The sequence below is a fragment of the Acromyrmex echinatior genome, chromosome 17 (genome assembly GCF_024713525.1).
Source record: "Acromyrmex echinatior isolate Ae372 chromosome 17, ASM2471352v2, whole genome shotgun sequence".
Taxonomy (NCBI): domain Eukaryota; kingdom Metazoa; phylum Arthropoda; class Insecta; order Hymenoptera; family Formicidae; genus Acromyrmex; species Acromyrmex echinatior.
In genome coordinates this window covers 1717787-1736506 of record NC_141868.1, presented here as the reverse complement: position 1 = coordinate 1736506, position 18720 = coordinate 1717787, and the positions used below count along the sequence as shown (strand labels likewise).

The following is an 18720-nucleotide window of genomic DNA, read 5'->3' as shown; positions in this document are numbered from 1 at the left end:
AAGCTCAAGTCTCTACTGACCATATCACTATATACAACTTCCGTTACTGCCTTACGCGAGCACCAATCTATTTGGGGATTAAAGGAAAAATATATTCGCGGGCGTGCATTTGCGCGAATGGGAAAAGTAGGGAAAGTAGAGGCAATTTCCAGCTTGATTCCGCCAGCTATTGCTTTCCCGTTACAAACATTCTCTTTTGTTGCTTTCCTTCTTTTTATTCCTGCGTCGATTTTGCGGATAGATAACCGACAGTGAAATAGTTTCAACGGCAAAAGCGAACGTCGGAAGCGGAAGAAAAACTAAAAAGTTGTATATTTTATATTGCGTCGTAAAAGCTCACCGGATCTATGTACTCGCTTTTCCGCTCGTCGACAGGTAATTTTGAAAATTCGAAGTATCGCAAGAAATCAAAGGACAAAGTTCTGAAATTTCACGCGCTATGGAAAAAAAAACATTTATTTACTAGATCAAGCAAACAGTTAATACAAATAGCCGACATTAATTATTCGCGTAACAAATTTATTTTATAATGTAATGAATACAAACGTTTCAATCTAAGCCATTTTTAGTACAAAATTAAAATAAAAAATATTTACAAAAATGTTTAAGTATATATATATATATATAATATCACATAATTATGTAAAGTCTCAGTCTTGTGTAATAAAATGTACTATAATGTGGTGCGCATTGTTTAAGATTGTTTTAATATGCACATTTTTGTCTCTTTATTTACACGATTCTATATTATTATAAATATGTATGGTAATAGTCATTAAATAGCAATAATGAAAAGACGAGGATGTCGAGTGAGATCGACTTGAATTTTTTTGTAATTGACAATTGTATTTACATCGATTATTAGTTTTATTATTATCAATTATCAATTTTATCTTGTAGTGGTACGATTAAGAATCTAGATTTTTATAAAAATATTAATTTAATCTTTATAATAATTGCAAATATATATATATATATATGTATAATATATACACACACACGATGAATATTAAATATTTTACACAATAGAGCTTCTTTTATAAAAATATAAAAATTAATATCAGATTAAAAGTTTTTAATGCATATTCCATAAAACAAGACATAATCTTAAATTTTTGCTTATATTACTCATTTCTCATTTATTTCATATAATTTCATATTTTTTGTTACTGAATGCTTACATTAATTAATAATATAAAATATTAATGGAGTATACAATTTAGGCGATCAGTACGCATTCAACAACTCTCTCCTAAGTTACTCAGCACCTTTAATTGGATTTAATAACTTTTTACTTAATTTATCTTTGTTAGAGCCTTTGATATATTGTTTTAGCAGAATAAAATAGTTGCTATGACATTACGTTTAAATTCTCATCAAAGTACTCGAATTTGCTTTCCGTCCGAATGTCCGTACGAAACTCTTCGATCAAGATTTAAGTCGTTCACTTAAGGATGGCATCAGAATAAAGAAATAAAGTGACAACAGTTGAATATAGATAGTTTCTTTGTCTCGATATCGAACCGATATCGATCGATTGACGAAAGTGGGTTCGTGTCGACCGTTGGTGAGCGCAGGTAATGCCGGCGATCAATCGTCCGTAGGTCGCATTGTTAAATTTTTAATCTCATTTATCCCGAGTCAAGGGCAGATCGAAGGAGAAAGAGAGAGAGATAGCGAGTCAGAAAAGCGGAAAGACAAAGAGATGGAAATTCCTTAAACGTCTGCAGCTATATAAGTCACGAGAAGTTTCTCAAGTTTCCTTTTAATAAACAAAGGAGTCGTTACTGAAAGAATTAAACGGTATCAATCTTTCCATATAAATCGTTTGCGATCATTTTCATTTTACCTACTCCTTTTTTTTCGCGTCCGAACGCAATCTCCGAAATTTTAGATTTCCAAATCACGAAAAAATTCAAAAGTCGAAAAACTATTCTAAGCGACTTACGTTTAAATGCGAGATATTACGGCTAAGCAAATACCGTTTAAGGATAAAGAGTCACGTTGGAATATTCGCTAATATAAGGTAATTCCATAGAGCGATAGAGCGGAAGAAGGAGCGTGACGTCAACTGTAAAGTTTCTCAGGAAGAAATGAAATCTCGAAAGAGGAGTAATGTAAGAAAGTGGCAGAGCAGTCTCTTAATTACGCACGCCCGACAACCCGCGGGAAGCGAGTAAGCACTTTTAATAGAGAAGTCGCGGTAATTCACTCGGCGCCGATAGTCGCATCCGTCAACCGGAATTTCGCTCTGCAAAATCGCAATGCTGGCGAATATACTTTTTGGAGCGTCGCCACGCGCGACAAAGAATTTAATTAACTCGCTCGATGGACGAAGTCCGCGTCGAGAATATGTAATTCTCTGATTGCATAAATTATCTCACCCCTGGAAACATATAACTCTCTCCATCGAACTGTATTAACGAGTGGAAATAACATTCGCGATTTTTGATTTGCATATCAAATACCGTCCACCTCATCGAATTCGTTCTCGTTAAATATTTTTAAGTTGAAATATCACGTCTGGACATTTATATCTTTATATTATGACCACTTCTGGATAGAAATATCGTGTCTAGACATCACGATAATAAATACAATATTATGATTTCCCAGCTGTAGGACAGTTTGGCATAAATGCCCTGGCATAAAGGCCCACATAATGTAACAAGTTCAATTACAAGATTAAAAAATAAAGAACAGATTCTATTAAAGCAATCGGTATTATAATTAATTGATAAACAAATAATTCTTTTTAAATAACATTTGTGAATCCAATAAATATTGAGATACGACGTGCAATGCACTGGAAAAAAAGCATTTGCTATTCGATTATAATAGCATAATTTTATTTACCTAATTATGGTTATAGAAGTTCCATTTTTATAGTCATTACTGTTACAATGTTAGTAATAATAACTTTATATTTATAATTCTACCAACTATGAAAAAATTATACTATAAATTATAATAATTTTAAATATTAATGTAGCAAGATATCAAGATAGGGATGATATAAATAAAATAAAAATTTTTATGTAATACTTAAATGCAATCGTAATTATAATAAATATAATTATTTTGCAATCATAATTATAACGAATGTATTTTGCAAAAAATGATTATAAATTATAATAATTGCAATCATTCTTTTTTTCAACGAACATGATAATAAATAAATAATAACGCAAAGTTCTTGTCACATAAAGTTCTTTCTTTGAATAATTCGTACGTTCGTAAAGATGTTGAAAGAGAATTTTCTGTGATCTTTTGCGTTCGCTCGGAGAAAGAAATATAAATTATAAGATCTTTTAGGATTCCTTTTTATACATTTTTAAATATTTAGCTTCCTAGCTTTTAAAATTCTAATGCTTATATTTGTAGATCCTTGGTTCAGATGATAGCATTCAAACGGAAAAAATTGATGGAAAAAATTAAATAACTTTCTTGCGACTTAAATTTGTATTTCAATTTTCAATTTTTCTATTAACCTTAGTAAGATATCAAAGAGGAAAGAAATCAGGAAATACGAAAGGAAATGCGAAGATTCAATATCTAATTACATTATTTCATATAAAAATATCTATTTTTGTATGTTATTTTAAAATTCAAAAGAAATTGTTTTTAAAAATAATATGATAATTTTGTTAAAATATAAACAAAGCAGGAACGTGGCATAAACATTTGTGGTTTCAATGTTGCGGTTTAATTTAAAGTTATTTATTATAATTATAATAGCAGTAATTTAAGTAAATTACCGTTATTAGCAAATAAACAGTAATATTATTAAAATAATTGTATTATTAAAACAATTATAATTCCGTGTTCTAATAAAATTTCATGTTCGATAATGATTCTTCTACGTCAATTTTAACAAAATCCACTTCTAAAATTTCTTCTTTGCTTTAATTCTGGAAATCAATTAAGTATTACTGTTAATGTTTTTTGTTTCAATTCTGGTAAAATTCAATCGTGTAATCCCACTTCAGATTTAATAAACCGATTCACCGGCGATTTATTTATCTTCTTCCACTTTATAGAACAAACGAGAAAATTCCGACGTTGTTGTTGATGGCGTAAAAAAGCGGTGAACGAGCGTGCTATAATAAAACTGGGATGGGGTGTCCATTACCTTACGATTACGCGGAAAAACTTTCGCGAGGAATCTGATAATTGAAAGACCGTGCTCGACGAAACGATGAAGCGATGTACTTCGAACGAGAAGTACGTAATACGAAAGCCTGTCTCCTTCATTCATCGGGCGCGAGATTAGTTCGTGGGATTTTCAGGAAAGTAACTTGATGTGATCCTGTAAAATTTTCAATAGTTTTCGTAATCCAACTCTCGTCGCTTGATTAATTGTTTTCGTTCAATTTAATTGTTACGTCGCGTTAGAAATGAGATGACTTCATCTAAATAATTATTATAGAGTAAAGAGAGGTAATTTGAATAGATTAATAGAAACTTTGAAATTGTATAAAAGATTGAGATCATATAATATATTTAATTAAATATATAATATATACACTAGTATATGTTTATAGCTATTATAGTTAATAGCTATATATTGATTCAATTTTTGCATGTTTGATTGAACGCGTTATGCGATCTCAATTTTTTATGCAAAATTTCCGTTTATGCAAAAACCTCTCGAAATTACGCTTTATTCTAATTAGAATCGTATATTAACATTTTTATATTTTTGACGATATATTTCAATAATATATTTCACAATATAAATCAATAAAAAGTGTCACGTTTGCATTTTTTTGAACAACAATTTTTCTTGTCATCTAGTTAAAAATTAGAGTGTGTTATTTAAAAAAATAAATGTTTTAATGCGCTTCTAATTATGTTATTGATTTATGTATAATTCCGAGTTCTCACAACTTCACTTTCGAAGAGAAAGCAATTAGGCAAACAAATTTTGCAGTTACATTTTTCATCAGTGCCACCAAAGAAATAGAAAAAATATGTGATAATATAAAACGCATGATTTACGTTTAACTCGTGGAATACGAGGTAAATTACGAGGTTATGTTACATCCCGTGTCACATAAAATATGAAAATAACGTGCAAAATTTTATTCAAGGGCGCGATTTGTCGAGGGATGCAAATGCTATCCCTTTGCGATTTCGCAAAGGACGGTGTCATGGATAATTTTATCAGCGAACATCAACCGTCAGCTGTCGCGACCCCTAGCTGAACAACCCCTTCGTCGATAAGTGTAATATTGTTTCCTCGACCCCGTTCGCATTGTACCTCTGCCTCGCCCATTCCCGCTTGCCACCCCCCCCGACCACGATCCATCCCTGATGCAGCAGCTGGTGAAGCGAAGTGATAAAGTGTCCCAATTGTCTGATTCGCGTGGTATATGGAAGTCATCTCCTCCTCCCTTCCATCCTTCTCGGTAACCATCCCCTGGCAACCATCGGTGGTGAGTGCTGAACGTGCTCAGGATGAAAATTCGAATCGTTCGCTTGCAGTTAGATCGACGAGAATTAACTGACGTTCACCGCCAGAACGAGTGCGAGTCCCCTCTTTCGATCTCCTCAACCTTTTTTTTTTTTTACGAATCATTGCTTTCACGAATGTTCCATCTGCCGAATCGCGCCATGATTTTGTTCTCCGGCATTTTATGCCTGCCAATATTACTTCTGCGATTTCCACTTAAAGGACGAATGTATGCGCGAAGATTTTAAACGACATGTTCGCCCGATTACGAATGATATTGAATGAAAATGCGAGAAATGTAGGCAATTTTGTAAAAATATCGAACTTGATTGAGAGTGATCGAACAATCGGGGAAATTATTCCTTGCTAAATTACCTAATGTATGACATAACTTCGATCTGATAATGTTCGGAGAACGCCTAATATTCACTCATTCAATCGACCGTGACAATCGCATTCATCATACGCAAATTGTAATCCATTTAGGCATTATAATCGAATTTAATCAATTAGCGCAGTATACAGAGTGTCCTAAACTGATTGAGTGGCCTTTAATATGTCAGGGAGTTAAATGGATGACGAAATATCTTTCAGTTCACTTCAGACGGGATAATTTTTACCTAAGCTTATTTGAAAAGTTATATGATTCTTCATTCTAAATAAATATGTTACATATATGCAATTTGCCTTAAAAAAATCAAATTTTTAATAATATCATACACCGAAAAACAAATAATGTTGCATCAACAGCATTTAATTGAAAATAATCTTGTTGATTTAATAACACAGTATTAACGAAATCAATAAAATTTTATTAAAACAAGAGCATGACGTATATTTGTTTCATTAATAATGTTATTAAATTAATAAAATTATTTTCAATTAAAATAATGCTGTTGATACATTATTTCTTTTTCAGTGTAGTGTTTTTAAAAAATCATATTTTTGACATTTAAAACATTAAGATTCAATTCAATTATTTTAATTAGAAAAATATTGTAATAAATACAATCATAAAATGTAAAAAATTATTTACGTAGTAAGAAAATACATCAGAAAATTTTTGGATTAATTATATTACGTTCAACATGATGCGCAGTGTTACTTTCGCGAGGAAATTACACAAATATAACTAATAGTATCATATGAATTTTTCAGACAACACAAAGTCTGAAATTAAGACATAAGAAGTCTTTAAGATGTCTTTTAAACTAATTATGTCTCAATTTTTGAACAATCTGTGTTATGTGGATTGATATTTACGTTATATAATATGCAAATGCGTGAAATTTTTAAGCCTTATAGTGATAGAAAAAATTACTCTTGATGGAGAAATGTTATTGATTGATACATTTATAATGCAAGAAGAACTTTTGAATCTTCATCTTTCATGGTTTTTATCAACACATGTTTCGTTACCAATGCATATTCAATTTTATTAATAAAACTTTATATATATATATATATATATATATATATATATATAATATTATTTAATAAATGCACTGTAAAATTTTCACAACTTTCCTTATTTTTACATGATATTTGATTGTATTTGAATTTTAGATGGTTTCTTTTTTAAAACTCCATGATAAACAATTTTATATATGTTATTTCTTGGAGCTTCCCATATTGAATCTATCATTCTGAATTTTTATGTTTTGACTTCATTTTCGTATTCAGCGATCTCAAATCTTTAAAAATAACTAGACATTATATGACCCCATTTCTCAAAAAAAAAAAAAAAATCAAACCTTAAAGAGTTAAAATTACAAAATTATTCGTTAAGAATTAAATGTAAATTAAAAAATTATAATTAAAAAATAAATAGTAAAAATAAGTTGGCCTGTAGATTACACCGAGAGAAAAGTGTTTGGTATTTGTGACTATAACTGCATGGTAAAATAATTACAGTTAGTAGCTATATTTATAGTTATATATCAAAATGTATAGTTGGTACCAAGAATGATTATAATTTATAGTCGTTTCTAATGCCATCTATATATTTTTTTAGTATATAGAATTAAGTATAATGAATAAGTATAATTATTGCTACTAATATATATTATAACAGTGATAAACTATAAAAATAAAGCTCCTAACTATAATTATTTTACGTAACATGTCACAAATACGAAATTTTTCTCTCACAATCAGTGCAGAATCGATGTTAAATGTAACGTTTTGTGTTTTATTTGCATTTTATGCTCTATACTGACAGTTTCAGTGTACATATTTACATATATGTGCATTATATATTTTATTTTTATATTTGAACTAACCGCAGACATTACCAAATACAATGGAGAAAAATTTTTGTATTTGTAACTATAATTATTATGATTATGACTATAACTACTACTATAATGTTAATAATAAAAAATGATACGTACAGTTCTATCGAGAAATATATATAATTGATTGATAACTAAAATGACTATAATTGTAATTATTATCATAAAAATTATTGCAATTATTCTAATTTCATTATAATTTATAGTTACTTTTTGAGTAAAATATGCCTCGAAAAATGATTATAAATTATAGTTAACTTATAATAACTGCAATCTTTTTGCGGTAATAATAATTTTAATTAGTTATTTTCAATTCCCACAACTATATATATGTGTGTTTGTTAATAAAACTATAAACATATTTATTACTATAAATATTACAGCAGTAATATAATTATAATTATAATAATATATAATCGTGTATATTGTTACAAATACAAAAAAATTTTCTCTCAGTACAACTCCGCCGCTTTACCAACCTGTTTAGTGACATTTACGTATAATTGTTCTCCTCCTCAAGTGAGATCCGTCGTTTCCGGAGTGCCGCTGGCACTTTCGCGTAGCTCCGATTGTTCGTCACCAAATAGAAGCACTTTGTCGAACTCGATCCGCCGCGTCGCGGCGCGGGATCGTTCCTCGGGCACCATTGAGCCGATCATGTCTCGAGTATCAGTCTTTCCTCGTACGAAATCGTGTGTGCGCGAACTAATCGGCTCTAGTTAATTTGCGATCACACCAGCGATCTTGTGATACGATACGTGCCGATGGATTTCAAGTCCTTCCGCTCGTCCTCGACGCGCACTTCATTTCGCGATTCTGTCACGCTTCACACACTCGCATACACGCGTTTCACTCGTCCGAGTCTCAGGATGAACGCCTCTAAGCGCTTTCTGGGAGATGAGTCTCCCCGATTAACGACGTGGTTCGTTTGTAATCGTGGCGTGGCACGTCGCTGCCACGTGAGCGAACACTTGACAACGGATAGCACCGTATTGAGTCGACGTCCTTGTCGCAGCAACATTGCAGCGATATCGCAGTAACATTGTGCATCCTCTTAGCGATCCTCTTAAGAACTTCTCGCGGTTGCGCTTCCTTCTGATCCTCAGCCAATTGCTACCATCCTCGCATTCTTCCTCCTCCATCACAGCGGCAGCTAATACAGCCGACTCTTTCCATGAAAGAAAACCTGGTGAACGGATCCGTGTCGAGGAAGCATTGTCGGGACACTTCCCGTTCCGTTGAAGAAGCTGGAGCCACGATAAAGAAGATGGATACACGTCGGCGAGTCTGGTCGAGCGTATCGAATAAATGTGGTAGTGTTGTAGGTCTAGAAGTTATTGTTTAACCGTGATAAGAGTTTTGCCGTGATAAAAGCGGCGAAACTTCGATGGATGGGATACGCGTTAGATTGCCACGCGAGTCCTTCGAATGATCGAATCTTGATGATCTTGACGAGCTTGAGACGATCGAGATTCCATTCGGAATTGAAGATCTCAGTACTTGAGGTGGAATTTTCAATTTTAAATATCAAGAAGGTCAACAAATCGGAATTTAACGTATAAAAGTTTTATGACTCGTGCGAGGAACGGAAAGACTGTCCCCGTTTTATGAATTTTTAGAATCAATTGTCTAGCACATTTCCGACGTTCAAATAATCGGGGAAAAAAATTTCGCTTGTCGAAATTCCGAATTCGTAGTGTAACAATACGCGCACTCTTCGCAACAGTTTAAAAATCGCAATTGGATGCCACTACGTGTATATGAGATCTGCGTGGCTCCGGTTATATCGTGAACAATAATCTCGCATACACATTCCATAGAACGTTTACACGAAATAATAGTGGCGTTTTATCCTCCATATCAGATTAAATAACAAAAAAAAACCTCTATTGTATTTCATAGATACCTGATCACTCAATATATGACAAAAAAATTCGGGATATATTGTACTCCTCTTTAATCGCTTTCTACGCGACGGCAGAGATCTATTAAAACGGTAACAATTTTAGTACACCTGCATCTCTCTTTTCGCGCTCAACTGCTCGAAGAATTTCCTCGTAATGAGCAAACGATCAATTTTCAATGTAATAATCGCGTATGCGCACCGCGATTCGCGCTTCGCAAATTTTTAATCAAGCAAATACCTTCACCGAACATGTAATCGCTATCGTCTCCCTCTGTTTCTCTCTCTTTCTCTTTCTTCTCTTTTCATCCCTTTCTGTCTCTTTTCCCTCTTTCTCTCTTTTCCTATTTTTTCTCTTCTTTCATTTAATCACAGAATTAATTTACGCACAGAGGAAATTTATCCGGGGACGAGATCTGGATATTATTCGAATGAAATTATTCCATTAAATTAATCCTCGCTTTTTTTTTTCATATAATCATACGCTGTTTTATTTTGATAATCAAATGGATTTTCTTCCCAATTTCATCCCTTATTTGCTTTCCAACATTGCCACAGAGGCATAATAGAAGCTATTTTCCTTTACTGTAACTGGCTTTCGTAAAAATTGCCATTATATCTTTATTTGTGAATTCTTTCGCTGATTCAGAATATAGAGAAATTCTCTCAATCTAAAAAATTGGTAAAAGAACGTGTCTGCAGGTGCTCGTCATTTCATGCTTTGAAATGTACTGTATGAAACGAAGATCTTTTTCGAGCGTAAAAAAGTAAAAAGAAAAAAAAGAATCGTCTCCGCTCAGTGAGCTTGCGGAATAAAAGGCACTTGTTTGCTTAACCATGGCTATTCCGACGGTGCTTGCGCAGCAATATCGGTCGGCCAGCCTTCTTATTGTACTTTCAGAAACTATTCGCTTTTTCGAACGTGTAATGAATGATCGAAAAGATCTCCCAAATTCGGCGGAATGTCGTCTGAATTCGGGCAATTTGGGATAATAACTTCGACCTTCGAGAAAATTAACGTGAGTTCATAAATAATTTTTATAACGTCGTTATTCCCCGGCGCTATTATTTCCTTATTATGCTCCTATACTTGAGTATTTATTTTTCCGTAAAATAAGAAGAAAGGAAGAGAGAGGGATAATATATACTCGTGTTGCAAATATTTTCCATAATAAAAATATAGATTATTTATAGAGAGAAAATTGTAGGCGATCTATCATGTGGAATAATATTATCGCGTTTTCTCTCTACTGTTTGTAAATATGAATTAATTCTAACACATAATACGTGAACGATGAATTTATGCATCAACTATTGAGCGCGTAGTAATTTATCTTCTATTATAACGTAGTTATTCCGTAGTATTTTCGTGTTCGTTTCATTCATTAATTATATTCTAAGCTTCTTCTTATTTTTTATTCCAATTTACTAGGTATCGTTACATAAGAACGTATGTATTACCTAGAAGTTTCCATATTGCTGTTTGAAACGGTAGCCTTCGTTGCGCGAACCTATTTATCGTTTCGTTATGCCGTTTAATCCAATTATTCTTTATCCTAGGCGGATGGTTTAAATCCTATTAATTAATGCCTACATCCTCTGCTATCCTTCATTTCAATTGTGTTAAAGACCTCGTTAAAATACTACACTGAAAGAAAAAAATGGTTGCAATTGATTTCATTATAATTTATAGTTATTTTTGATGTCAACTATATATTTAGAATTTCTTAAACCAAGTATTTAGAATTTCTGTCCAGTTTGAGCTCCGGAGCCAAAACGCAAAACCATCGACGCAAAAAATTCAATGTAAGATTTCAGGAAATTGTAAAGTGTTGATAAGCATCACTCAGATGCGCATTAATACTTTATAGTCCCGGAAATCTTACCCACATTGCATTTATAGCATTTATATATTTTGGTATTTTATTAAACTAATATTTGAAATTATTACGATTTATAGTTAAATTATTTTACTATGTATTTATAATGACAAATCACACACTTTTTTTCTCAGTATAGTCTCTTAATCGATAGTTTTGGAACATAACTTTATCTTTTGATCATATTATTTTGTAGTGCATAAATTATTTTCATTCAACTTCTATTATGTACATATTTTTTTTATTCAAAATTTTCTCTTATAAAAAATTGGTAAAAAATTTCTTATTTAAATCGCACATTTTTGATAAAAAATATTTTATGCGTTTGCATTCCCTTTAGTGCGTTCCATAAAATTATTTATCCCTATCTATTATAATTGCGTGCTGTTTATATCCCGATTTTATTATTCGCGCTTTATCACCTCAGGTTCATCGTTATTCCGTTTTATTGCTTCATATCCCAATCCCTTTATTTAAATGCCCCAAAAACAAGAGTTCGTCGGAGGACAAAACGCCGATTAATTTTTCCCGTCATTTCCCGCGGTGGTGATAATCATCCACTATGCAATATCCGCTTTTCCGACAACAGAATAATTCATCGCGAACGGGAACTGCAATCTCTCTTGTAGTTTTCAACAACACGGGTTTCGATTTCAGCAATATTTCCTAGACGACGATTTCTGCTCTCCCAACAGACTTCTCAAAATGTTCGTCACTATACATGTTTCATGCATTCCGGAATTGAACGATCGTCTCGCACTCGGCGCGAAAAGCCGGGAAGCGAAAGTTCGTGCCGAGAGATCTTTGTCGCTTCGTCGATCTTTCCGGACGTTAACTCTTCCGCGACTCTCAAATCTAATCGAGTAGATACCTCACACACGAAGGCAGTGATCGACGATCTTGATCGGCCGTCGTGGACTACGTACACGCGTGATGCACAATCAGTTTTCTTCGCGTTTTCAGACCGTGCAACTGCACCGAGAAACGACCGCCGGCGGCGGCAGCGGCGGTATTATCGTCATCGTCGTTGTCGTCGCCGTCGTCGTCGTCATCGTCGTCGTCGTCGACGTCGACGTTTCGTCGTTTCTCTCGCGTCTTTCTGGGCGCGACCGGTGACACGTTCCGCGCGCGGCGATCCTAAGCAGACTCGCGTCAATTCCGCGGCAGAATTGTCGCCCTCCACAGTAACGAAGTTGTCTTCTTCCCTTCACCCCTGTCGTCGACGCTCATCGATCACGGCGTCTCGTCGTCACCGTCGTCGTCGTCGTCGTCGTCGTCGTCGTCGTCGTCGTCGTCGTCGTCGTCGTCGTCGTCGTCGACGGTGTCGTCGTCTCGAAGAGAGATCGATCGAAGGCGCAGCCTCCGCTTCGACAGTGGATCTCGCGTTTCGCGAGGAAGTTATCGCGCGCCGCGCTCATCGGGTGGGATACATAGGTGGGAGGAGGGGGATCGTGAGAGAAGAGAGCGGGAGGGTGGACGTCGGTAGGGGGGTGAGAACCGAAGAGGGAGAAGGGAGGAAAAGGGATGGACGATTGGACACTGCCTGTGACAGGCGAGCGAGCGACGCCCGCTCCCAAGGATCCAAAAGAGACACCCACTAGGACTAGACCCGAGGATGCCGCGATTATTGGGAGTGGGGGATAAGGGTGATGGACATAGGAGCGGGTGGACCAGAAAGTGTGACAGAGTGAGACGTGGGGGATGAGAAGAAAGATAGAAAGAGAGAGAGAGAGGAGAGAGAAACACAGAGAGAGAGAGAGAGAGAGAGAGAGAGAGAGAGAGAGAGAGAGAGAGAGGAAGAGGAGAGAGATAGAGAGAGAAAGAGAGAGCGCGCGAGGCGAGGCGAGCGAGAAAAGCTGCCAGTGGTGAGCGTCCGCCCGCTGCGACGCTCCCGACAGGACTGCGTCTCGCTCCCCATTTATGCCTTTCCTACCCCAGTCGCGCGGCGCAGCCACCCTTGCGCGTTCCCCTTTCCCCAGTTTTAGTTGCCACATCGCGAGTAGGACGAAACCACCCCGCCGCTCTTCTTCCGCCCCTTCTTCGTCGCACACGCTTCGTCGGCTACACGCGCGAAGAGATAGCGGCAGAGACGCGGAGGGCCAATCGCCATACAATTCCGCCGCGTGCGAGTGGAATAAACATATTTGCGTGCCAGCTAATTTCACGCGTATCTCACTATTTCGTTTCCGGCAGAGTGGTCGAAGAGAAAATGATGCTTCCTCTCGACGATCTTGACGCCTTTCTTGGGTCATAAACAATTATCTCTCTCTCTCTCTCTCTCGTTTTCCAGCTTTCTGCTAAAACTGTCGAATATATAGAATGTGTGTGGGAAATACGTGGTAATTTCTCTCAGTGTATATAGAGATTTGCTGATAATTAGCTGATAATAGAAATTAGTCGAGACCTCGGAGGAATTCCTGTCCTAGGAAAGCATTCCCAGGAAGGTAAAGTTTACTGAATCCGTCATATGATGAATATTCATGTAACCATAATTTGCCGCTCATTCTGTTTCCCTTACTACCTGAATTATTCCCTTACCAGATGATTCTAATGCGAACACTTGTTGGCCAACTATGCTTAAAACGTATCTTGACTATTCGCAATCCGCTTTGGTAGAGATTGTTTCCGAACAATGCATAACAATGACATACATTCGCCGCTCCTGGGGTTCGGTCAATCGTATTTCACGTTCTCGACGTAGAACAACGTAGTGTCTCTATTATTTGGACGGATATTGCAATCCTATCCTTGAAACTTGATGTAAAGTATTGTAAGAATGGATTTAACCAATGAGGAAGTAGAGTGTCCATGTGGCGCCGTTTGACTTATCGCTTATCAAAGCCAGCTGCTTCTTGCCGTATGATAGCGTTGCGAATTGAACACGTAGTCGGTAAAAGTAAAAATAGCAGGTCGCGTGTGTCTGTGTCATAGGTATTCGCCTATACGCCGGTGAATTTTGCATTCGTTTGAAAGTGAAATTAGCGAATACTAGGTACTCGCACTTGAACTTTCCATCCCTCAGAAGCTTTCCGCTATACTGACGGCAGCGCGTTAGCATTCAAATACTGCTTCCATCTTTCCCTTTAATAACAGGCTGATGATGGATTTTCAATTTGCTAGTATAGCCTCGAGAGAATGGTCGACAAATGATGGCTGAACGTTATATTACATGTAAGATTCAACAGTTTTCGATTCAAAGGCTATAAAAAATGCAGGTGATAAGATAAAATACCATTTCTATTATTAAATATAGATATAATCACTTTTATATAACCATCTTTATTTGAATATAATTTTTCGAAAGATAAATCAATTCTTCATACCAAAAAAATATTCTGTATTTTTTTTATACTTAAAGAAAGAGAATTTTTATAGTAGTAATAGCTATACAACTGATAACTATACAATAATTATCTGTAAAATTACAATAAATAGAATAGTTTATTCAACTATGTACATTAATTCTATATAAAACTTATTATATATATATATATGTAACTATATATGTATAGTTATCATTTATACAGTTGATATCACTATGTCTTTTTCTTTTAATGGTTGAAGAGATCACCTTTTTTGTCACCTGCCATACAGCCCTTATTAATTATTTTTTATTTTCAAGTTTATTTCAAAATGTATTGAAATAAATGATAAATATATTTAAAAAATAAATTGTCTTATTTTATATGTTTGGACCAGAAACTTTTGAAAAAGGATATCTTATTACATATATAATGATGATATAGCAAATGTTTAAAGTTGTAGCAAGTTTCGTTAATTGTTATACAGACAACAAAAAATTTTATTAGAAGACTGTTTGTTGAATTTATCTTATTGAATCTGCAAATTATTTTGCTCCTGTAGTAAATTTATTCTACTCCTTTTTTCTCTCTTTATTTATTCTCCCTTTTATTTATTCTCTTATCGCGACATTCAATCGGCAGCAAATATCAAAATGCTCGAAGAGATTGTTTGTTTTAACAACAAATTAACATGTTTCTATGAACAAATTTACTCAGAGAAATTCTCCAACAAAACAGATCTTGCTGTAACATAAAACAAATGGTTATTGTAACCAAATTTGCTTGCTTTTGCATAAAATGTACAGCAGCGATTTGATTGTGATAGTTATGTAATAATTTTTGTCCGCGTGTAAATTGCGACGCCGAATTAAGCAGAAAAGGAAGTTTTATTGTCAAAATTCCACAATTTCCAGGGAAACACAGGTACGATTTGTGTAACTTGATTATTGTTTGATCACTGTGGTGATTACTTGTTGATTACCTCGGTAGTTAAAGCGTTGAAATATTTAAAGTTCTTCTTCTAACGAATGAGTTCGCGGACTATTGCAGACAGACTATTACGGCTTGTGTTCTGCAATTAGTTTTGACTGAAACTTTTCTCGACGGAATAACGATGCGGTGATATAACATAATAATTCAGTTAAGTACACTCCTTTTTATTTTAGTGAGACTGTGCCGAAAAAGAAAGAGGAGAAAAAAGGTAAGACAAAGATAGGTCTACAAGCCCTTGTAAGAACCAGTTTCTCATCCTCGCCTTGATGGAAAGCTCATTATCGTCAGGAGCTCGGCGGAAAACGGGAAAATCGATAATGTAACGAGATGCTCGAACTCGGCGCGGTCAGTGAAAATGCCGCTTCCCGTATCTATAGGTCTGTGGAAAACAATAGCGCGGAATTTCGGCGAATGAATAATGTTACCGGTGCGTATGCCGAGGCGATTTGCGTTTACGGTAATCCCATAAAGCTTTTGGACAGGTGTCAGATTTGAATGCGCGCAATCAGTTGCTACATGTAATTAGTGTAATTATGAGGGCAACAGTTACGCTTCGCACATCGGTCATCGTTTGCCTGTATCATTTCGGATAACGTGTGTAAATTATATAAATCAATAGATAGACAAACCGCACCGGAATTATCCCCCGCGGTGATGATTCTGGGATGCTTTGTACACGGCGTTAAGGCCATTCAGTCCCAGAAAGTGCATAGGATTAAAGCACGCGTTGAATCGATCCAGTCGGTAAAGCAGATGGCAAATAATCCTTGCATAAACATAACGGAATCCTTAATTCGGAATTTCCCGATGTGATCCTCACGTCCAGCTCGAATTCCACGATGCCCGATGCTGATCGTGCAAGCGCCGTGTTCTCTGCCGGAACTGGGTAATTACTGCAGGGCATCCCTTCATTTGTCCACTACAGCTGGCGACGCGCGTTCGGCTTATCAGGAACGCACGCGTTTCCCGTTACTTGTGTATTATCTCTGAGCTATTTCATGACCAGACTAATCTGAAACGCTAACTCTATAGGAAGTCTGCGGTGTATCTAACTTCAACAGCTCTATCCATTAACGAGAATCCGATGATTTCAGTGCCAAACACGAGATTAATAGAGTGCGAAAATCAAATGGAAAGTTCACTTGATAAAGAAATGATTTTTTTTTTAATAAAGTCATTTCTGTAATAAGAGTAGTAAATTTTAAGCCGTAAGAAATTGATTAATTGCAATCGAATGTGAGGAAAATAATCGATTATGATTAATCAATTTCTATGTCCTAAGAAAATGTTGGAGCGATAGCTGAACTTGATTGATGTCGATAATATAGACTTTTTAAAAATTAAAACAAGTGGGAGCAAAACCAAGCTGAATGTTTAATGCTAAATTTTTACAAACAACGAATCATATCTAAAATGTATGTTTTGTCCTCAATCGGGTCATTTTCAATGTTAACAAACATTTTGTTAATAGAAGAGAGGTATAAAGTTATTTTCCTGGTCTTCCAAACTCAAAGTTTAATTATCAATATCAGAAATTTATAAGATGTAAAAGTATTCAAATACTTAAAAAATTCTAACAACAGTTGGGGCTTCAATATCAACGACAAAAGGGAATCAACGTATTTTGTTGAATGTATTAGGTGTTGGAATTAATTCGTAGCGTTTTACAAGTAATGGGAAGTACTTTCATTAATGTATTTTTTAATGCTCATGTGAAATAAATAACATTCTTTCATTAAAAAACGCTACGAATTAATTCCAACACCTAATATTTTACTGATGCATAGGTTGATAGCCATAATGGAAGACTCAATGAGGATTGGTAGGGAACGAGAAATAAATGTCACTGACGTAAAAGGATTATCATTGACGTAGCATCAAATAATCCGCCATTTGTTTCGTATACGTCACCAAAAACTTTCTTCATTAAATATAGAGTTTTATCTATATATATATATAAATAAAACTCTATATTAGTTATTATTTGATGCCAACTATATATATATATATATATATATATATATATATATATGTATATAGTTGACACCAAAAAGTAAATTATAATAATTGAAACCATTTTTTTCTTTTTATATAATAAGAAAGTGTTAATAATTCTTTTGTAGAATTTATTGTAAATTATATAGTAATCGAAACTATTTTTATTATAATAGTAACTATAATTTAAAGTCATTTTCCAACTATAATGTAATTGTTGATAAAACTATATACGTATACTGAGAAAAAACTTGTTAACTTGATTAAATGCGTTTAGTTCGTAGTGATTATTTCAAATATTTATATTTTTAAGTTAAATATTACGTGAATCATGTCAATAAAATCTCATAATTTAATACATGTTATTTAAACTAACAATTAAATTTTATTTAAATTAACAAATGTTTACTTAAAAGCCCGTAACCACTGCATATAGTTGAATTTAATATTTGTTTAAACTTAAACTAACTATTTTTTTGAAACAGAAACTTTTTTCTCAGTGTAGAGTTATTATTAATTTTATAATTATATAATTATGATAACATGTAATTATAGTCAAAACACTAAAAATTTTTTCTCATAAAAATTGTTAGTGCATGAATTGTCACATGGCAATTTTTTTTGTATAATAAACAAAATTGTCGTGTGTGACAACTAATAATTCTTTTGTAAAATTTATTATAAATTATTCCGATAATTAGAATTTTCATGTTATTAACTTTTCAATTTTAAACATCAAATACCTTGGTACCCTTGTCTTGAAAGATCTAACTTTTTAATATTCCACGAGGCACTAACTTTTGAAACTTTTTAACGATAAATACAATATCTCAGGAGCGAGAATATTGGACTTGAAAATGACTGTCTTAAGAACTTCCGATCGGTGAAACACGCGGGA

General features: G+C 34.4%; 1 protein-coding gene and 1 long non-coding RNA gene across 4 annotated transcripts in view; both read right to left on the bottom strand.

The window, feature by feature from the left end:
* Positions 1-17730, bottom strand: part of LOC147906818 (uncharacterized) — a 31945-nt gene extending 14215 nt beyond the window's left edge. Inside the window, exons 1-2 of one of the 2 annotated variants that reach the window (XR_015547937.1) lie at positions 12404-17556; positions 8229-9076 (exon numbers count right to left, since the gene is read on the bottom strand). This is a non-coding gene — a long non-coding RNA (uncharacterized LOC147906818). Of the gene's footprint in view, positions 1-8228; positions 9077-12403 lie in introns of those variants that run through there. The other variant, XR_015547936.1, reaches the window with a different exon arrangement.
* The window catches only part of LOC105152105 (small conductance calcium-activated potassium channel), a 212826-nt gene that overhangs the window by 80466 nt on the left and 113640 nt on the right, over positions 1-18720 (bottom strand). The gene's annotated exons all lie outside the window — the stretch shown is intronic.